General features: G+C 40.8%; 1 protein-coding gene across 2 annotated transcripts in view; it reads left to right on the forward strand.

Moving 5' to 3' along the window:
• XYLT1 (xylosyltransferase 1) overlaps positions 1-20,717 on the forward strand; it is a 176,835-nt gene that overhangs the window by 1,196 nt on the left and 154,922 nt on the right. The window lies entirely within an intron of this gene.

Here is a 20,717-nt window from a genome sequence, read left to right on the forward strand (position 1 = left end):
AGTTTTGTTTATACCTTTGAGAGAGAAAGCAAGAACCTGGGGCTCAGGTTCTTGCTTTCTTTACCCTTGCAAATTACAGTGGGTGGTTTGCCCTCGAAAGGCTGCAAGGAGCTGAGCTCCCAGCACACGAGTACTCCGTCACTAACATTTAGGACAACTTGTAGTACCTACCCATCCACTGTGTGCAGATCCTGCTCTGCTTTCTAGATGTGAGAATGAAAATTCTAGTTTACTGATTTCAGTTTTTGTTTCTACACATAATCTTATCTTGGTGTTTGCTGTGTTCATAAATGTAGCTATTTAGTCTCCACTATTTTTCCTCCATCACCTTGCCCTCTGCCTCTTTTCCTGTCCATCAAGTCTTTTATGCTTTCATCTCTCCATCCTTCCTGATCTCTCCACTGTGGGTTATCAAGGTTGGCGGATGCTGGTACCTGGGCAGGCAGGGGACCGGGAGAGGGCAGGCTGCACCTGGAGCTTCAGCCCTGCTTCCGAGCTCCCCAGACTTTCTAGGAAATGATCCTCTTCTGTGGGCTCAGGGCTATGTTGGAACATGTACTCTAAGCAGTTGTCCTACAAATGTCCTGGCACGGTGTCCAGTTTGCACCCGATGTGCTGGAACGAGCGCCGGGTTCGGGTCGAGAGCTCATTGTTTCCGTGCTGGCCCCATGCAGACTCTGAATATGAGTATTTTGATGCTGGCAGCTATGAATCATGTCTTTTGCATACAGTTTTGATCAAAGACCTAAAGATGGAGCACTGGGGTTCTGAATAGAAAACGTGTTTTAAAACACATGCTGAGTGCACCTATTTTCCCCTCATTATCTAAATTACTGGTATGGATCACACTGGGCTGTGCCACAATGTCTAACTTTGATATTAAAAAAAAAGGGGCAACAATGCTCAAAGTAAGTGGCAGCATACTTAATGACACTTTGTCAAGGGGTGATTTGGCAAGGCTTCTTCAAGATGACTTTATGGCATTTGTGGTTTTGCTTAGCATGCACACTGGGAAGGGGCCGCCATCCTTAAAATTACTTTGTCAGAATACAAAACCTCACACTTAAGTGTTCATCTCTTGACTGCAATGTGTGCTTGGTGGAAAAGTGATAGGGAAATTGTCTTTGTGAAGCTTCTGCCTTAAAAACTTGGTATTAAATTGCTAGGTAAAGTTACCAGACTTGCCTATGTTACCAGTCTTGATTTCTGACTCTGTTCACAAGGAAAATCTCTGAGAAATGGAATTGTGTACCATCTATATAAAGGAAGATTTTCTTTCCTGTTGCTTTGTTTGCACATTAGAATGCAATTTATGTAATATCCAAGCAATGTTATTATCCTTCTCAATCTGAGTTTCCCATTGTTTGTGTATGTCAAATTGTTTTGCAACAGTTGGAAGAAGCTGACTGGTGTGAATACAGTGGTTCCATTATATCCACATGTCTTGGGTTAAGTGCATCTGAGGGGCCTTCCAAGGATTTTTCAAAGATTTCTCAGTCTTGTATTTTAACCAAAAAGAGTATTAATTTCAATGTGTCTTTGGTCTGTTAGTGGTGTGGTGAGTTTTAATACATTTTGAGGAGTGTATTTTTGAAAGGCTGCTAAATGTTAGTCTGTGATGTAGTACTTGATTGTGGGTTTTGTACTTTTTTCACTTAGCCTGCTAACTACCCTTAGATGAGCCTTTATACTACATAGTTATGCAAACCAAATTTTGGACACTTGGCAGAATACAATTATTTTCAAAACTATATCTGAAAGTTGCCGTATGAGGCTACAATGCTTTTATTGATCTTGTTTTTAATTTGTCTCAGTCCTGTGTAAAAGAATGAAATGGGGGGGGGGGGGAGGGGTCCCTATTTTACTTTACTGAGTTAGACATAAGTAGTGTGAGTATTTGGTAATTTGTGTCTGCAGGAAAAGAAACATAATCCTTTGAACCAGGTGTTTAAAATATATTTAGATTTTTATTAAGTGCTGTCAGATACATGCAATAAGCACTATCATTTGGCATATAAAATAACATTGTACTGTAGTACAAGGTTTGCCACTGTACCTGCATGTAATTGAACGGGAATTGCCAACTTGGCAGGAGGAAACAATTTTGAATTGAGCAATTCTGCACCTGAAAACACTTACAGTGCTAGATCCCCTGACCAGCTACACCTGGAGCTTTCATTAGTCATAAGCAGCTTCCTGCAGTTGTTCCATATATAATGAAACCATCTTATAGATACTTCTAAAGAAGTATGAACTGTATTGTTAGCACTGATTTCAGTGCACACTTGCAACCGTTCTGGCAGCTGCACCCTTTGCACAAGCTTTATTCATGCAGCACAGCTCAAGTGTCAAAAGCACAGAAGAATTAAGCTCCCTTCTGAGAATTGGTCTTTATCTTTGAAAAGTGTGCAACAGCTTTTTGTGAAAATACTGTAAGCATGTTGCTCAGTCTTGGGTTTCCTTGGTGCAGCCTGCTAGCAATGGTGGAAGGGGCTTGTGGATGTGTGTTGGGAGCCCAAAGGGAAGAAAATGGGATGCAAATCTCTGCTTTGGGTCTGCTGAGGATGAGAGAGATGTGACAGCAGAGCATCTGCTGCTGTGATGTTGCACTGACAGGCTGTTGTGCATCACAGGGATGCACTTGTGCTGCCCAGCTGTGGCCCCTGCCCTGTAACTGGGTGTTGAAGGTCAGTGGGTACGTGCTGCTCCTTTGTGCCTCCTGCTAGCCTTGGGTTTTCATTGCTGCCTGTTTTGCCATCAAGCAGAAATGCCAGGGCACTGTTACTGTCAGTTCAGTGAAACAGAGCTCTTGCCTGCTGGTGTGGGATCAAAGCAGTTCTTCAGTCTGAGATTTTATGTGTTCTTTTAAAGAAATGGTATGTTTCTTTCAGCATGAAGCTGTCAAAGGAACCAAACATATCGATAGCTCAAAATGTTGAGAACTGTAGAATGAAAAGAATGTGTCTGGGGTCAGTGAGCAGTTTTAATACCAAGCAAAAGTTAAGCCGGAGAGGACAGTCCTGAGGATCACCAGTGCCTCTCCTTAATTTCATGTCTGTAGTGGGAAATGTAGGGATTTCTCTTGGCATTGTGGAGAGTGAGGCTGGGTCTTCTATGGGTCGATCAGCTGAATGTGCTCAAGCCTGTTTTTTCTTGCTTTTTCCTTCCTTGTCACCTCCTGGTGATTCATGCTGAGCTCCACCAAGTTAGAGGTGCAAGAAGCAAAAAGTAATTACAATGTGTGCCTAAACTCTCTAATCCCTGTTGGCTACTGAAGCTAGGAAAGGCATCCAGGAGCTGCTCCACACTAAGGGTTATAAAAACTGGGATCAGTTGTTGTAACTAGAAGCAAAGCAGCAGCAACTCTAATGCTGAAAAACACCGTGGGAATCATACAGGAAAGAAAACCCAGGAGGCTTTACTCTACTTTCTCTAAGGTTCATCCATCAATTATTTACCCTGCCTTTTCCAAATGCTTCCCCAAAGTAAGACCAGTGCAGAATTCACCTGTACTTCATATAAAAGCTTGGGATTCTTTCAGGTTTGGAAACGAGAGTTTTCTTTTGAAGTGTATTTGCCCCTGAAATGTTTAGATTGTGGATTCCCAGCACTGTTTTGCTAGAAACAAATGCACAGCCTGGACCTATCCCGTGCTGACCATCCATGTGGGAGGTAGAGGACAAGTGAGTTTCTGGATGGAGCACAACTTTCAGTGCAGCACCAGTGATAAAGCTCAGCTTTGCACAGAGGTGGCAGAAGGTGTGCCTTGAAGGAGGGAGCCTCTGCTCTGGGTGAGGAACTGGGCTGCTGCTGGAATAGTCACTGTAGTCCCTGGGAGTTCACTCTACAGAGCTGCATTTAAGTGTCAAATAAGGTGCTAAGCTCCATTAACCAAATGAGTTTTCAGGAAAAAAGGAACTATCCCACCACTGATTTATCCTTTTTGCTTCTATCATTGAATCTATAGATTCCATATATGTAGACACAATCAAATGGTACCTATCTCAATATATTCCACTGTAAGTATCTTGTTGATGTAGAGCTGTGGCCTCGGTAATTTAATCTGAACACAGAAAATGAGGGAAAACTGGTTTTCAGAAAACATTCCAGACCTGAAAAGTGCAAAGACGCTTAATGTGAGCTAATAATTTAGTGTGTTAAACTTCAGTCCAGAATGAATCAATCTCTGGAAACTGAGTCTCACTTTAGTACACCAGGCTCGGTGAAACTGCTGAGTTAAGGTACCCTGCGTTGTGAATAAAATTAATAGCATCAAGCTATTATGTGGCCCAGAATGATATATTTCTGAGAGAATGGGTCCATAGTACTGACTTGACTGTTAAATACAGTTCTACTTATTATCAGGATCTTAATCATGCTGTAATATGGCTTTAATAACAATGGAGAAGAAGAATGGAGACGACTCATCATTTAGTAATGGCAAGGGGGGAGACAATTTGTCTGCAGCTGGAAGGTGCATAATCATTTTTACAAAGTCTTAGCACTTAACAAGGCACACATTAATAAAACAAACAAATCTTTGCAGCAAGAGAAGTAATGTATGCATCATTTAAGGGGAGTATTAGAGCCAGATTAGATTGTTGGTCTCCTGCAGCAGTTACCTTGTTAAGCATCTTCTCTGCAGGAATGTGGGAATGTGTTATGTGAGATGGATCAGAAGCCTTTTCCAGGCCACTGGTGTATTTTTTGTTGTGTTGTTTTTTTATTCCTTAATGTGTGATGGAATTTTGCAGATGTTCCCTTTGAAATAGAAGCATTTTAATTTTTTAGCAAGAGAAGACCAGCTGTTGTAGAGGGGACGTACAAATCCCATTTACTTCCTGTCAGCTATTGCAAAATGGGTACATTTTGCTGTAAAAGGCCCTCATTACCTGCCACATGTTTTGGCTCTATTCAGAAATATTTTTAAAAATATTTCTTCCTTTTAGCATTGGAAGTCTCTGATCTGTGATATGGCATCTTATTAGTGCTTGCTGAAGGGCCAGGAGTACAATGGAAGCATGAAGTAATCTTAATTTGTAGCAATAGTCAAATTATATAACCTCGAGGATTAATTTTAATCAAATACCTCCTGATTTTTCTTTACAGTGTTAAAATTAGATCTGGCACTTCACTGAAGCTTTTGCAGTGACTCTTTAATTGGAATACCATGTCCTGTATTTTTTTCTTTTGGCTTAGGCTCATTTGGGCAGAGGCAGGAGCATCCCTGTGTGGCTACTCAGGGGGCACGTGGGTTCTGGTGTGTATGACTGGAGTTTGAGGACTAGCAGTTCCAAGTGTTTGAATCTGATTTTTAGACTTGGAACCTCAGGCCTTCATTTTTTTAAAGTAATGGTAGGCCTTTGATGCTGTTCCACACTGCAGATGTTGAATGGGAGACAGCTCTGTGGGACAAGGGAAGGTTGAATTCTTTTTGGCTGCCTACTCTCATCAGTAACCTCTTGGCATCTTAAGCAAAGTGTTTAGGGCCACAGAGATGAGTGTGACAGGTAGTTTTGGGTTTTTCAGTTATTGGTACTCCAGACTAGTCCTCTTTAGTCTGATCATTGTGGTTTTTATCTATTTCCTCCAGAGGACCCAAGCCCTGGCAGGTCACAACTTTATTCTTCCCTTTCACACTTGGTGCTGCTAATTATGGCTGTTTCCTTTTGGGGGTTTGGGTGTTTCCTTTTTAAGTGTGGGTTGAATCTTGCAGACATGTGGGGTCTGAGGCCTTCTCATGAGCAGAGCTGAGTGTCTGTCTCCAGGAGGGAGTTCAGCTCATTTGCAGTGTGCATCTGTGCAGAAGCCTGTGCCTCTGTGCCAGCGAGGCAGGAGCCATGGCAGTGATGCTCAGGTACCTGCCATGCCTGTAGGAATCCATTTCTCTAGATGCCAGGTCTGGTGTTTGTCTTCCCCAGTCTGCAAAGTGTGCTTGATTGCTTAATTAACATCCCATCCTTCATGGAAACAGTGTGGGTTTGAAGTTCTTGTGAAGCAGTTGGGATCTTCAGCAAGGACCAGGAGCTTGTCAGCTGCCATGCGTTGGTATAACTCCATTAAAGTCAGTACAGACCAGCTGGGGATTCTGGACCCACAAATGTAATTATTGTTATAATGACAGCATCAAACAAGTAATCATTATTTTTACTCTCTCTTTTCATTTCAAAATGAGAAAATTATTTCCTCTTGGATCAGTGAAAGTAATTTACATTATGCACAATAATGGTCTACATGAAAATATAATTATTATTCATTTGTATGGCACCATCTGGGCACTAGAAGCTTCACAGACACATGTGAGGAAAGGTCCCTGTCTCGAAGAGTTTACAGGCTGAATAGCAAGTTAGAGCTGTTAGCAGTTAACCGGAGCCACAAATGGAATTTTGCAGTATTGCTTCCACAAACCCTGTTTCAGTGATTCCCACTCAGAATTTCTCTATGATTGGCACTATACAGCTTAGGGGTGGGAAAAGTTCAAGGATTGATTAGCATGGATGGATCAAGAAAGAGCACAGCAAGAAGCTAGTGTCGTAAATTGGCTGCCCAGCTAGTTTTGGGCAAGTAAAGGATATTTCCAGGCTTCACTTGGAAGCACAAAATGGTTTTCATGCTTTGTGGACCTGTGCTTCCCATGGAGTAATTCCAAGCTTTACAGCAAATCCAGGACCGAGTGCTTTACTGAGTGTGAGTATGCTCTAGAAGTGAAGAGACCAGGCTTTTGTAACTGTGTGGATATAAAAACTGAGCAGCATGTAGCATTACCTAAACATATATACAGTGTAACCTTGCTGAGTACTGGAAGGGTCGGTACAGGACGCTGAAATCATATGACTTATTATTTTTAGAGATGATTAGAGAATTCCTCCAAGGGACAAACTATTTATAACACATCTATAATTTGCTGCCTTTTTTTTTTTTTTGATGATGAAATTAAACCAAAAATGAATACCAGTTAATTAAAAAAGTTAGCTAAAAAAGATTTCACACTAGTATGTGGTTGACTCTGAGGTCAAATCGTGAATGCTTCCCACATATATTTTGTTTTCAAGCTACTGTTCTGTTGCTGTTCTATTATTAGAGAGTAAGTAGGATGCTTATTTAAAACAATTCTACAAAGCTGAATGACACTGCAAACTTCAGTTTAACTTGGATTTGGTTGAATGAGTCATGGACACTCATTTCTGCTTCATGCTGCAGCCTTTGCTTGCCCTTCAGATGTACTTTTTGGTTCAGTTATGTTGGTGAAATCTGAGTATTTTTCTTCAAGCTGATGCTATTCGCTGACTTTTTGTGGTGGCCAGTTTTGGATTTCATGCTGTCTGAATTTCTGAGACAAATCTCATTTTGTTCTTAAAACTCAACCTGTTTCTAGTTATCTTTGTTCTTTATAATTGCATTCTTTCTGATTCAGGAGCACACATGGTTCAGTTAATGTGACTTTTTTCAAAGAAAAAGCGTGTGAGGTCGTGACTGTATTGACTGAAGTGAAGCAAGCTCCCTGAAGCTACATCCAGCCTGTTCACCCTTACTTCAGAGAGGCACAAAAAATCTGAAAAATGACATTTCCAGAGGAATTTTTTGGTTCTTTAGAGTTGCACAACTGCATGTCACAGAGGCGAGTAGAATCCTATGTGTTCTACCTGTGAACTCAGTGGGATGACAACTGACATGCAGGATGAGGAGTTCCACAGTTACTAGTGTCATTAGTTATTTAAAGAATTTTTTTCTCAGTGTACCTGGAGCTCTGACTAAAGAATTATGAAAATGTAAGCTGGAGTTCTCTATGGAAATGTAGTGTTACCAGAGATCTGGATTGGCGTCATCTTGAACAGGCATGTAAATAAAAAATAATCTGTTATCAAGTTAATCCTGCCTTCTAGAAAAAAATAATCCTATGAAAACTAGCATCTTGTCTGCAGAGATCCACATTTGGCTAGCTGGGGATACATCTTGGCACCTAACTATATTGACTTAGATGTTTACAGGCTTGCTTATGCTCTTAAAACTTGCTGTGGGTGCCTGACAGCTGTTTAAATATGTAAATAAGAATTCAGGTGGCTACTTTATGGCATCCAAGTTCAGTAACTTGGCCCACAGTGTGTAAAACCAAGGAAACAAGCAGAAGAGGAGTGAATGTAGTAAACAAAGCTGTTAGTGTGTATGCACTACGAGAATAATAATACTTTACACAGCTACTGTGCCTCAAACTGCTTATGTTTTGGCATTCACTGGAATTGAGTTTAGTCACTCAGTGGCAGAAATAGAAACTTGGAGGTGCTGCCTGCTAGCAGAGTACATGGAGCAGTACCTCAGCAATGAACTGCCTTTTTGGCAGTCTTACAACAAAAGACGTGAAAGTCTTCAGTGCAATATTTTGATAAGTCATTGATTCTTATTAAAATAATAATTATGACAATAATTATAGCTGTAGTTGGCTCTGACTGAGCTGCTAACTGAGTAGAGGACAGGGGGAGGAGGGTTATGAAATGTTCTTGTAAAGCCATCTGATGCTGCTCCTCCAGCTCTGTGCACACAAATGAAGGTGTTTGTGTCTGTATTTTTGCATGTCCTGTGGCAGTGCCCAAGAGAGAGCTGGAGATTCCTGTGCAGCCTGCCCTTCAGGCAGCTCATCACCCCTGTGCTCATGTTCCTAATAACAGAGAGATGATCCAATAGGTGTTAGTGTTTTACAGCATACAGTGATAAAATGGTGCAATAAGCTCCTGGCCATCTGGCTTCTGTGCTTAGCTCTGGGTCTCACCTTTACAGCAAGACCACATCATCCCATCCCCAAAGCCTGGTCAGGCCTCAGTGGTGCTGAGGAAAAGGAAAGTTGGGGGGGGGTTGCAGGTAGCACTGTAGCTGTGATGACACTGTCCTGAGCCTTTCTAATCTAATTCAGTATTAAACATTTACACTGGCCAGGCTGCCACCACATGACCTCCTGTGCTAAGTGACTGCAAGTGATTAATGACTATTTATTAGGAGAAGATGGTCTCAAACCTGCTTACTTCACAGACAGTGTAAACAGAGATTTCTGCTCCTCACCCTCAACCCCCAGTTTAAAAATACAGTGTTTTTTCTCTTTGCTTTCTTTTGAAGTTGATTTTTTTCATCTCTGGATGCCTAAGAAAGGCAGACTGCACTGGCCTTTTCCTGTCCCCCTGTGTGAAGCTGCAGTGGGCATCTAGAATGTGAATTTAGGGGTGAATTTAGCCCCTTGGTTAGGGCTTCAGTGAAATGTGACATGAAATGGGCAGGAGGATAAGCTTGTACTGCAGGACAAGCTTCTGTGTGGGGAAGAAAAAGTTAGGTCGGCTGCAAGGCTCCATGAAACCTCTGAGAGCACAACTAGTTTAAAAGTTGGATAAATATAACTGCATATATTCTGCTTTCAGAGGGCAGGAATTTTCCAGAAGTAAATCTCATAAGAAATAGCCATTTTAAGAGGTAGTTAAGAGAATGAGCCAGGTTAATTTGGAATTTTCAGTAGGTTTGTGTAGCCTGGGACTCTTAATTCTACAGGTGCTGTGGGATCCATGGGTTTAAGCATGTATTTCACACAGCAAAATTTGACCTAAAGATATTTTATGTGAAATTTGTTATAGGGTTCATTTGCCATTATACACTCAAATATGTAAGTTAAAAGATTTAAGACAAATTTGATGCAGTTATTTAAAGCAGTTTGGGGTTTATCCATTTTAGAATAGTCACGAGTCTGAACAATGATCTTGTGTTCTCCCCAAATGTTGTCAATAGCTTATTCTGTAGTTTAAGTTCTTCAGGGGTTTTTCACTTTCTAGTTGTACTGATGTAAATTTACAGTAATTCTCGTATCAAGGACCTATGAATGAATAACTGTGGAAGGAGAAAAGGGGTCTTGCAAGTCAAATGGTTCTTCAAGGTTTCCATTTTTGGACAACGTGGACAGCTCAGCAACTGCTGGAGCGTTTTGTTGCTTTTGAAGTGTCAGTGTAATTTTGCAGAGCGTATTCAGCAGTCATGCACTGTGCTCCAGATGCTCCCTGTTTGTGGAGTGGTGTCACCTGGAAGGGATGAGTGAAAGGAAGCCCTTGACGTTCATACTCTCCTGGATTCAGCCTCAGGGCTGTGCTTCCAGTTTAGTTACCAGAACTAGCCCAGCTTTGCTCTCAGTTCTGCCACCTAAGCTTCAGTGCTTTCAAGCTTTTGGGAGCAATGAATGAGGTGCTGTGTGTTTCGTTTGCTTGTGTCTCAACATTGCCTCGTGTACTCACTTCCTCCTTGTCCTTGAACAATTCCCTCCTGTGTCTGGGGCTGTTGTCAGTGGCTGCAGAGGCTGGTCCTGGCTCCAGCTGGGATTTATGGCAGTGACTTCAGTAGCTCAGCTGGGGCTGTGTTGGTAGGAAATGGATTAGGGTAACTGGTGGGCAAAGTGCTTCAGTCTCTATTCCACACTTGGTAAATAGTAACTCCATTATTAAATAAAATACTGTTTCACTGTTGAATAAATTTGTGTGGGTTTTTTTTTTCCTTGCTTGCTGTCATAGGTAAATTGCTGTCTTCCTAACTTGTGTTGTCCAGTTTGAAATACTGTTTCCTGTTGGCTTAAAATAAACCCTTCTGCAGCATTTTCCTGTTTTATGTTGCCTACAGAGAGCAAAATGTATCCTTAAAGGTTTAAATCTGTTGCTACGGTTAGGATGGTAGTTTCATAGCAACACAGATACCACAGGTGTTACAATCATTTCTTTAGTAGAGAGTTGGTGGTTTGGTGGTTTCTGTGTTTCTCCCTTTCCTGTTTACTAGAGTAAAATGTGTTCGAGACTCAGTTCTGCAACTTTCATGCAAACAGAGGCATGCATGCCTACCTGTATTCCATAGTGGTCAAATATTTGTGGTCAAATATATGCAAGAGTTGCTCAGGCTAGAATTTTCCATACTGGATGTTGTTTAGAAATATTTTGCTTTGCACCATGCAGTTTAAACAAGTCTTGGATGTGTCAAGTCATCACTTCATTAAGTTCGTGCTCTTTTAGTGGCAGATTCTTTTAGAAGATCTTCATGGTTAGGGTTGTTTCCACCTCTGATCATTACCCAGCATAAGCATGATGTGTGAGATTTTTGTACAGGACTGATATTGAGACACCTTTGTCAGCTAAATTCCACCTTTTTCTGTGTTCTCAGTTGTTTGCTATAGGATGAAGATGCAGATGTGTAAGAGCTCAAGTAAAACAGCACACTGAGAGCCCCGGTGTCTTCATTAGGACATGGAGTGAAGGCATGGATATAAACTCAGTCAAGAATGATCTTGTGAATATGATTGTGTTAGGGTGGGTTTTTTATACAGCCTTTGTGTTTTCTTTGAAATTGTTAAAGTGAAAAGGGTCTAAAAGATTGTTCTGTTGTCCTAAAGTGTTCCAGCATACTCAAAAAAAAAATTATAGTAATACTTCCTTAACTGGGTTTTATAAATATTGGTTCTGAAAATTAATATATAATGTTCTTTTCTGGGTTCTGAATGGATTTACCTGTGATAGGAGAGATTGGTGGTGCTGGAGAGTTACAGCTTGAGTTCCTGCATATTTCTCTTGACAGTGGTGGAATTATTTAACAATCACTCTCCATTTTTAGTGGTTTTATGAGTGTAAAAACTTAAAATTCAGAACTTTTTTTTTTTTGTGGGCTCTTCATATTCTGCTGGCCTTGTTTGGTCTCAGTGAAAGTTGTGGAAAGTTAATAATTTCATCCCATGCTGAATTGCTAAGGATGCTCATGCAGGAAGACTGCACTGAGTTTTGCATTATGGAAATATTACGTTGATGGCAGGTGTGAGGAATTCATCTCTGTTGCATTACGCTTTAGTTCTGATTCTCTGTCAGCTTTTTAGAGGGCATGTGCTTCAATGTGTAACTGGTGGACTTCCTTGGGCCAGATTTGAAGGGAATGAGTGGGGTTTCTGAATAGGTTTAAAATGCCTACTTTGTATTCAAGTGGATTACCTGTGTTAGAATTTAATTTAAATGTATTGATCCCCACCTAAGGAGATATCCAAATTACCCATAAGTGATGATCAGCCCAGGCATCTGTCAGTGTGAGATTAAACTGCAAACATTTATGTTGAAGTTTATGTTTAAGCAAACACTTATGTTGTTGTCTTGTATCCAGATCAGCTTGTACAGTGTGTCAGCTCCAATGGCTGGTTTGTGGTGTTTTTAATAGTTGGCCTCAGTGATCTTACTGTCATTTCCAACCTAAATGGTGCCATGATTGTATGAACTGAACTTTGATGAAAAGTAAAACCAAGCCTCAGGGTCTAGAAGAAAGGTACTCTGTGTGGCAGCAAGTGGATGTAGATTCCCCTCCCAGCTTTACAAATGCTGCTTGTGTGGCCTCTCCTGGAGGAGGAAAATCCTGGCTGCTGTCTCTGCTTCCCAGTCAAACAGAAGCACTGAGTCACTGGACCAGGCTGGTGTGTACCAGTGCCTGGCAGACAACAAACACATGGATTGAACTGCTCTGAGGAGTGATGTTTGCCACACATCCGTGTCTGTTTGTCTGGGGTCTTTTTAGTGACAGGATGATTATCCTGGATAGAGCAGTCACCCAAAGGAGCTGGAAGGTGTAAAGGGCATTCATGACTTGGTGAGTGACTCACTGAGGAATGCAGAAGGGAAGGTGCATTTGAAGAAAAGCATAAGATGTTTTTTTGCCACAATATCTGCCAGGGATTGCTGTGACTAAGGAGATGGCATAAATGTGCTTTGCTGTGACAAATTCTCATTCCAATACCAGTGCAAAAAGTGGCTGTTGCCTACAGCTTCTGAGTGTAAGTCATGTGCCTGGCATCACCTTGTGCAGGATTCCCAGCAGCAGGCGAGCTCTTTTCTCTGTTCCAGTTTCAGAGTCTTGAATTTGTTTGAGCCAAACCTGGAACTGTCAGTTAACAAAACAGTTGGCAGTCCTCGAGGTGCCCAGGTGGGTTGTGCAGACACCTTTCCTGCCCCAAGAGAAGAGACCCTTCTACTTCAGCTGTCTGATAGCCCTGGTATGTTGGGATGGGTGGCTCAGGTCTGGACAGTGATGGTTAGATTCTGTTACCAGTGCTACAGGCTGGGGTTGTACCTGGCTCACTTTGCAGCAGCTGGTTCTGTTTTGGAGCAGTTGGTGGAGGGAACTAATTTTATATTCTTTCTGCTACATCAGTAATCGGGATCATTTTTCTGTGAGCTGCACACATCTGTGGTCCCAAACCTGTCTCAGCCTGGAGGAAGTCAGTGAAAGGTAACATTTCCCACAGCTCAGGGGAAGCAGTAGCAGAAGCAGCTTATGCTGCTTCAATTCTATGCATTTTATTTTTTAGGATTTAACACAGATATTTATGAAGTCATTTGGTTTGCACATATCAGCATAAATAAGAGTATGTTCTGAACATACCTACTTGCAGGTCTAATATTTCTTTTAAGATTACCAATCTCCTTAAGTATGTGTATGAAGGGGAAAAAAAAACCTAGCAAACCCCCAAACCTTTGGCCATTCCAGCTGCTGACTGTGAGCATAAGTCCTTGAGAAGAAGCTTTTCTATTATCCCAAATGCTCCAAAGCTTGCTGAATAAACAAAATGAACACAGATGTTTCCTTGCTGGTGATACAGTTCATAAGAAGACACTACTCAAGGCATTGCTCAGCTGCAACTTCTGTGTGCTGAAATCTGTGGACCAAACAATTCAGTCCTACCCAAGGAAACTTCCTGTGAAGTTGAACAGGTTTGCTGAGTAATACCTTTTGTGTTAACAGTTTATTAACCACTCAATGAATTACCCAGATGTGTTTAAATTAGCCGAAAGCTCATTTCTTGCCACATAGAAATGCTGTGAGGATGCTGCAATGTGCTGCTGAGGTGAAGTCCCATCTTTGGAAGGATGACCACATGAACAGACATTTGCCTGCTGTTCTGGGGGCAGTTACCCAGCTTATAGTTAAGGAAAACTAGAATCAAAATCAGTACTGTACAGAAACCATTCACAGCTGTTTTAATTCTGGGTAAACTCTGGTTATGCTGGTTTTAACAATTTTGTAAGAAACTTTCTACACATGATGAAAGAGGAATAACTATGAATTGGTTGCAGACTGTACATTGTGACAAAGCAACTCTTTGCTGTTACTCAGGTCAAGTTGCCTCCCTGCTTATTTGATTTTTTTTTTCCAATTATTTTCCTTGTTTACACATTTTTTTTTGTGAGAGTAAGATCTTTAGGTTTATAGAACGAAGTTTGATAATGTAGCTGTGAAGGAGAAGCCAGAAACAATGTCCAGATCTTCAGTGAAGCTGAGCCACAGCAGTGGATGTGCCCTGGGAGCAGAGGGTGCCTGCAGGATGCTGATCTTGGGCAGCTCTCACAGTTTGCCTGCAGACCAGGTCATGGTTTGTAGAGGAGAGCAGGAGTATGGTAAGGCTTTAGGGCAAGCTTGAGGAATCTCACCACTTAGGCTCTGTCTGTTGCTGCAGAACCTGCTGTTGTGTTAAAAAAATAAAAAATAAACACTTGGCATATGCCTGAGAGAGGACTTGTGTTTTAATAATTATTTCAGACTACGCATTTAATGGATTTTTAGAGGTATCAGTTGCTACTGGAAGGTAACTTTAGTCCCTTTGTTCATGAGAAATTCAAAGCAACTTGTGTAGGATGAAATTCTTTTATAGCAGCGGATTTCTGTTACTGTGCTATTAACTCCTGACTTCTTGGTAGCTGTTGCCGTGCTCTCCTCACGTCCCTTTGCTGGAAGCTGGCTGGTTTGTTCCCCCAGCAGGCTGAGCTGCTCTGAGCCCCAGCAGTGGCCCGTGGCTCCTGGTCTGTCCCTGCCCTTGGCTCGGCTGTGCCCGGCCCCGACTGCAGGAGGCTGCAGCACCCCCACAGCCTGGCTGATTCACCCGCAGGACAGCTCCTCACTGGGGCAGAGATGAACTTCTGTTTGGGTTCTCCCTTAGCAAGCCATGGAAACTTGCTTTCATGTCCACGTCTGTGCTCCTCTTTGCTCGCACCTTTCTTCTTTCTAAAGTTCAGATTTTCCTGTTCTCCATTTCATTTTTTATTCTCACTGATGTGTATCTCTACTTCTGTTCTTCCATCCCTTTTCTGAACAAAGATAATTTATGGTTTCTGAGCATTTGAGTAACGGTTTTGTCACCTTTTTGCAGAGATAGACCAACTTTGATCAATAGCAAAAGAAAGTGGTTGTAGAAATTCACATTATGCACTCGCATACTCTGTAGATGTCTTTGTAGCTGGCGCTTAGCATAATGCCTCTGGAAATGTATTTCTGGCATGTAGCTTTTATTTGTGCAGCAAGGGACCCTGGCAAATGCTTCATGTTTGATATGAATTCACAGTCCTTTCAGATATTGAATAATATGAATGAGGGGTTATCAACATCTTCTCAAAGAGCGCTGCAGTTTGTGCCCTGCAATGATGGCATAATATGGTGTGGTGTAATGGGAAGGTTGAAAACAGTGTTTGAAATTCTATAAACTGTATCAACAGTAAAAACAACTAAATGTGGAAGGAATTTCTTAGGAAAAGTGAATTTTCTAATGTTGAAGTCTCTTAAATGAAGACTAGAGTCTCTAGGGGAAGTGGAAGTTAGTACAGGTATCCTGGGGTAATGTCCTGCCCTTAGCATGAGATGTCTGTGCTTGTGGCATGTTGGCATATCAAAGGGCAGGCAGGTAGTGGAGCTCAGGCTGAAGGTCAAGTACTGTCCCTGATAGATTTGTGTGTGATTCATCCACATCACTGTGCAGGAGCTTGGCGTGGTATTAATGTTTCTGTTAGCTGGGCTCAAGAACACTATGCTTGATAGTTCTAGTTTCTATCTTTTCAAGATCTCTTATGAGTTAAAATAAAATTACAATGTCCATTATCCTTTAATATGTAGCATCGAATATGTAGTGAATTCTTAACTCCTCTGAATTCCCAATTACAAAATCACAGAATTAACTAGGTTGGAAAAGACCTTTGAGATCAAGTCCAACTTATTACTTTGAAGGAGTTAAGACTTACCTTAAGGCTTGTTGTCCTTTGAGTTATAAAGTCCTGGCAGAGCTGTAAGACCTGAAATATTCAGGAGTGATTGGTAGTGACTGACTGCAGTCAAAGTCACCTGGAGCTTTTCACCAAGCTGACATTTCGTTCTCTAAGCTCAGGTTGATGTTTCCTTTAACATTTCTTACTTGAAATCTAGTTCAGCTTTGGTTCACATCACCAAAGAGGCAATACAAGCTCTGCCCTAAGCTGAGGCAGTGCAGTGTGCTGTGCTCTGACATTTATACTGTGGCAGATGCACCAGCATCCTGAGCTGATGTTTAGGCTTCTTTTTCCTATGCAAAGCATTTATGGATTTTTCTCCCTGCTTATGAAACACACTTGTCTCAAATATGGTATAAACAAATGCACTTAGAATAAATACTCCCCTGTGCCCCATTTGTTGACAAATCAGCCACCCTTACTTAAATATGTATATGTACTTATATGCACATATATACATTGATATGTTTATGTGCATATATATGCATATCTGTATTGTGGAGGAGATTTCTTGCTATGTGAAGCTGGAGATCAAAGGGTGAATGCTCACCCTGAGAGGCAGTAGGGTGTCAGCACATCCCAGCTGCTGTATAAAAAGATTGATGTAGGACTTTGATGCTGCATGAAGCAGCTTTGGATTCCCAGTGAACATCGTTTTGTTGCATAGAGGAAGACAAGGATCTGTGGAGGCTGAATCTTGAGGAAAAAGAACTTCAACAAATAACAAGAGGAAATTTGTATTCATACACAGCTCAGGTGTATGGAGATACAGGCTGTGTCAGAGTTGTGCTGCTGTGACAAACCAGCTTTTTATTCCTAACAAAATTGTTGCTATTAGTCTCTTGCAGCACATTCAAAAGCTCGTGTCACATTTGATTTCAGGTTAAAGCTGTGTAAAGCCTTCAGGTTTTTTTTAAAGGAACTTTAAATTTTTCTACTCTGTTAGTTGGGAAGCGGTGTCTACCTGCTACTTTTTTTTTTTTGTTGTTTGGTTGGTTTTTTTTTGTTTTGTTTTTGAAACTTTTCTCTTTGGTATTTATAGCAAAAACTGCTAACTAAGATTTCTTTCATGTTCACTCCATGACAAAGTACATAAAATTGGCACAATTTTTTTTTCTTTATAGCTGGAAGAGAGAGCACAATAAAGATTTGGGAAGGGAAGTATTTTGTCTCTATCTAAAACAAATGTTGATAACCTGGTGACCTTTCTAGCAGCATAAAGGTGTGATGTTTTGTATTTATTTGCAGTCTCCTTGGTTATAGATGTTGTAGTGGGATCCTGCCCATCTTTTGCCAATCCCTGTGTTTTTCCTCCCAAGTGTTTATATTTGCATCATCAGGAGTTTAGAGCATAAACAGTTCAGTTTCTGCAAAGGAAAATGAGCTCTTGCTGTTCTGCTAGAAGTTATCAGCAAAATAGATGATAAAGAGGGGAGGAATTATAAGTCTGCAGAGTAGAAATGAGCAATTCCATTCCAGAGCTGTTGACAGGCCACTGCTAGAGAAAGTTGTCAGAAAGTGATGAGCAGCATCCTGCCATGATTGGGCATTGCCTAAAAGATTAGAAATAAATATTCAAAATAAATTACCCATTTTTATTGTTGCAATGCATTTGTTGAGAGTTTCCTCTGACTAAAACCTGGAATAAGATTGGTAGTGCTTCTTTGTGTCACGGAGATGATAGCTTTTTTTTTAAAAGCTGTATTAAAAATCTCTTTGTCAAATAAATAGCTGATCCTCCTTTCTTGGCTTGCTTTTTTTCCTCTGCTTTTAAGAGATCTGAAGAGGTGTTTTCCCTGTGTTTGAGTTGCTTCTCAGTAGCAGACAGGGTATGTCACACAGGATTGTGTGTCCTCTTGGTCAGGAGTGACTGGAGCATCTCGTGGTTGAGTGATATTTAGCAGAATGTTGTGACCTCAGCTGAGGTAACAATTTATCAGATGTGCCACCTTGGATGGAGAGGTGATGCCCGTTAAAACCTTACAGGAGCTGATGCACAAAGTAACTTTTATGCACCTCTTTTTTCCTGTTGCCTGTTGGCATCTTTCTAGCTTGAAAAATTTAAAGGACAGATGTGACAGCAAAATGTAATACACAGTGACCTCCAAGCCTTCTCTTAGAAAGTAAAACATGTTTGCAGTTAGAAAAGTGTATTATTTTATGCTCCAAATTAAGTCCTGTATTAAATTTGGAGAAATACAAGATGACATAGCAAGTGAGGTGCTGACCTTGTTAGTTTTTTTTTTGTCATTTGGCAGATTTTCAGGAACTAACACTGTATTCATTATTTGTTCTCTATTTAAATTAGTTCTTGCTGCCACATTTCAGTTGGTAATGCCGTCTCTAGAATTTTAAACCACATTTAAAATGTATCTTAGGGTAAGAATATATAATGAACCAATCACTATTCATGAAAAAGCATCCAAAGATGGATAAATTAATGTTATGTGAAGAGTCTCTAGTTTTATAATTTCAAAGTAATTCATAGCCTGAATTATTTTTTTGATTATTAAAGCATTGATAATTTCATAAACCTTGAATTTCTGAGTTCTAGCAAGATTTTCAGATTAATGTTACAAGTTGCAGTTCAGGCCTCAGTGAAGTTGTCCAGCACCTCTGCAGTAACTTACCCCCAGTTAAATTAAATATAGAGTGATCTTTGTCTTGGTTCCTGTGGAGAAGTGAACTCTACACTTAAGCCTTGTGAGGCAGACCCTATAGCAAGAGCAGTGTCCCTCATTGTCCTGTGTCTCCTCCTGGCTTCAGAGGATGTTTCAGTTTATTACTGGGACTGGGAGAAAGGATCACTCGATGCTGGGAGACCTCTTGACTCTGCAGGGGTAATACTGCATACAAGGGGACAGAACTTGGAAGTTTTATTCTTGCTGACCTTTTTTTGTGGCCTTTGGTGGCCTCTGTGCCTCATTTTCTTTCTGGATTGAGTCTTTTGTCTCTTTGGGTCTTGTAAGTTTTCTTTGAAGCAGGAATGTTATTTTACTATATGTTCAGCACAGAGAGGCCCCCACTCCCAGTGGGGTTATTCAGGGGCTTTGTGTAACGTGTAGTGATGGTCTGCATTGTAAAAAAGGCAAAGCAAACAAACCCAGAGAGGAGAATGTGCTTCTGGTTTGAAGGCAGCTTTGCACATAAATATCTGTTTGACTTCAGGAAACTGCAGTTTGTTACAAAAGAAATGTTTAGCTGCAGCTTTCCACACACTTCCAGATTTTCAGTTTTTCTTTTCTTCCTCCCTGCATTTAAATGGTTCAGGAAAAGGCCTTTTCCAAATGAGTATTTTGCTATTTTAACAAAAGTAGTTGGTCTTAGGACTTTTATGGAGCTAACATCAGAGGCAGGCTGCTTGCTTTCTTGGATTTGATGGCAAGACTCTTAGAGCTTTATTATTATCTCCTGAAACTGTGCTTAGTGGGGTTTACCTTTACATTGCTCTACCAGTTTGTCTTCAGAGCTCTGTTACTCTGTTTGCATCCATCTTTGAAGAGCTATTCTACAGCATACTATTTACTAGGAGTTTGATTCATTTAGCACTTCTTGTCTCCCAGCAGATTGCTTTACAGACATGGCTTGGTACATGTTGCTATATGCTGCTTTCAGAAATGTCATGTTGGCAACAAAATGCCACAGTTTCCTAACTATGGTAGTCAAACCAATCCATGAACTGCAGGGATGGTAAATCTTTTAAAATTTTAATTTTATCTCATAGAGGCTTATTACTCTGTGAGGAATAAATTACTTCTTTGTAAGATTTTCTGCTAAGATGTTTTTCCTTTAGCTTTCTGATTATTCATCAGTTTGCCAAACTTTTCCCATTGCCACTTATCCTTTTGTTTTAAATACCTCATAAGTTCTGATCAATTTGCCAAATTTTCATAGTTTGGAAGAGAACAAATTTGGGAGCTCTGAATCAGTTACTGCAATACAATAACATAAGAAAATGCTGTGGTATTGAATACAAATTCAAATAAAAATTGGCTGGAAACATTAATTTTCTGCTAAATGCTGCTACATAAAATTCTCAGGGATCTCACATAAATGTTTAATTCCTACAAACAAAGCCCTGAGCAGACACTTTATCTGACTCATTCAAAGTTAAAAAAAGAATTAGTGCTCTCTTTGGAGTGAACCTGCAGGAGTTTGGAAAGTTGCACTGTTAATGTGATTGATTTTTATGTCAAGGATAAATTTTTCCTTCAACATCCAAGTGCAAAGGTTCACATGCCTGCATGGAATAACTAATAAGTGTGTGTGATTTCAAAGTCTTCAGGAGGCAGAGGAGCAGAGTGTTTCCATACAAAAATGCCTGTTTTGTTTCTCTGGAGAGCAAGAGGCCTGATGTGGACTCTGTCAGGGAGAAATTTGTATTAGGCTTTATTTCAAGATCCTGTCAGATGTTTGTGTGATGGGGCTGCACAGCTTTTCCCTCTCTGGGATCTCTGGGTGCTGCAGCCTGATCTACGTTCGGACAGTCTTTTGCAGGCACTGCTTGGGATGTGACACTTCAGTCACGTTGTAAAATCACGGTTCTTGATATTGGCTCATTCACAGTGCCTCAAAAGCTGCCAGCCCTGTTCAAACTGTGCATTGCAAAGCCTGGGAGTGGTGGGGAGCCCATCAGAATTCCACCTGTGC

Source organism: Lonchura striata, chromosome 16 (assembly GCF_046129695.1).
Source record: "Lonchura striata isolate bLonStr1 chromosome 16, bLonStr1.mat, whole genome shotgun sequence".
NCBI lineage: Eukaryota > Metazoa > Chordata > Aves > Passeriformes > Estrildidae > Lonchura > Lonchura striata.